Genomic DNA, 2,070 nt, shown 5'->3' on the forward strand with positions numbered 1-2,070 from the left:
AGAGAGAGAGAGCAAGAGAGAGGGAGCACAAGAAGGAGTGGCAGAGGGAGAGGGAGAGAGAATCCTAAGCAGACTTGGTACTGAGCATGGAGCCTGCCATGGGGCTAGATCTCACAACCTCATCACAACCTGAGCCAAACCCAAGAATCTGACGCTTAACTGCAACCATCCAGGCTCCCAAGACCCCTTTCTAAACAGCAGAGGAAAGAGGATAGAAATGGCTGCTATACTCTGTATATGTCAGATCTCAAACTCTCAGCCTCCCGAAAAGGTAGATGTTTCTTCACCTGAGCCTGTAAAATACTAACCAGTTAAATCCAGTCAGATTTGGAAGAAGGTGGACCTTCTCACCAGCATTTTTTCCTTAAAGCCTCTCTGAAACAAAAGGAAAAAAACTTGGGGCTTGGAGAAGCACTTGGAGGGCCCGTGGAGTCATTTCCCTTATCTCAACCTTTCCTTCCTCGTGGAGCACAACAGTTCATTCCTCACCCACGGGCAGTACATGCCATGTCTGAAGTTCCTTCATTTTTCTGGAATACATTATGGCTAACGTGCGACGATTCCAGGGCACGGAACAGTAGAGTGGGAAGGGGCCTGAGCAATAACCACTCCAACCCCTTATGGGATGAACAGATCCCTCTACGACATCCCCAAAGCACGTAGCCTCCCTGTGGAGGCAACTTGTGGCCTCCTGTGGCAGCTCCTTCCAATTCCAGCCACTAGAGAGGTCTTCCTCACTTGTGATTTTCCCTTCTGAAATTCCTGCTGTTTGGGCTGTGCTTTGTTTTTTGTTTTGTTTTGTTTTTTTGAAATCTTTACTTTTCCATTAACCCTATTTCCATTTTCTGCTTAACAGTCTGTGCAGAACAGCTTAGGACCACTCAGTGGTTGTTCCTACCGGTGCGGTGGCTGGTGAGGTGGGGGCGGCGGACGCGTCCTCAGTGGCCGGCTGAGCGTTCCAGTCCTCGGGAGGGAACCCCTGAAGGGGCAGAGAGGGCACCGGCAGGCCTTCAGGACCAGCCTACCTCTGCCCGTGGAGAAGCAGTCAATTTGGGAGGTGAAGCAGTTCATTCACCCTGAAATTCCGCCTTGGTACAGCCTTTTCCGCCAAGGCCTGCCCTCCCTTTTCAATCTCTTCAGGACAGAAGAAATCCTGCGTGACTTTCCGCGGGAGTTCACGGGGTGGTGCCACGCATGCGCAGAACTTCCCGCCGGGCTGCTGGCGGAACGTCCGTGAGGCCTGGGATGGCGCTGCTCGTGTGGCGCCTGAGGCGAGTTTGTGCTACCCGGCAGTGGTAGCTGGACTAACGTAAGAGCCTCTGTGAGAGGCTGGTGGTCAGCCCTGGAATCAGTAAGCAGTGGAAGTCTCGGCTCCAGTGAGGCGCTGCGTTGGTCAGTTAAGGAGGCTTCCAGAAGTGAAGCGGCCCACAGTAGGAGTGGCTCCAGCGGCAGCAGCAAACTTCCTGTCTGCGCAGCCCACTGGCCAGTATTTCTGGAGAACAGAACAGTGACATCTGCCAGGTTTGCAAAGGCAACAATGCCACGAGTTGTCGGCAGAAGCTTCTTCAGGTCCTCTTCAGTTTTATGAGGTGGTGCCATCACTTTTCCTTTTCTGGATGTACTGTTCCATTTGGAAGTCAAGGTGGGCGCCACCTCAGTGGGTTGCTGCCGCGAGGAATTCGAGAACGTCTTCCTTCATTCGCAGGACATCAAGCGCTCCGGACATGGTGGAAGTTTCCCTTTAAGTTACGCAGAAACCCAGAACAACGCCATATGGGCCCCTCTGTGGCCCGGCTCTGTTCTTTTTAAACATCTCTTGGTTTTCATATGGCAACTCTGCAACTGATGGAAGACTTAGACTGTGCTTATTCTTGTCTTTTCTGGCCAAGGCCCTTCAGCCACACACCGTAATGTCGGCTCCTCAGTGCTCCAGCTGCTTTCCCGAGGACATGTTCCCCTGGCTGATACCCCTTGCGAAGTGTGGCTCCTGCAGATGGACACGATATTCCAGGTGAGTGACCGTTGTGGAGCGGGGGCTCTCACTGACTTCGTTCTGTACGTTACAGCTCC

General features: G+C 52.8%; 1 pseudogene; it reads right to left on the bottom strand.

Moving 5' to 3' along the window:
• Positions 1 to 871: 871 nt before the first annotated feature.
• Positions 872 to 1,726, bottom strand: LOC123801811 (small ribosomal subunit protein uS2 pseudogene; annotated as a pseudogene).
• Between the last annotated feature and the right edge of the window lie 344 nt (positions 1,727 to 2,070).

The sequence above is a fragment of the Ursus americanus genome, chromosome 36, assembly GCF_024610735.1.
Source record: "Ursus americanus isolate L20-20 chromosome 36, mUrsAme1.1.p, whole genome shotgun sequence".
NCBI classification, from domain to species: domain Eukaryota; kingdom Metazoa; phylum Chordata; class Mammalia; order Carnivora; family Ursidae; genus Ursus; species Ursus americanus.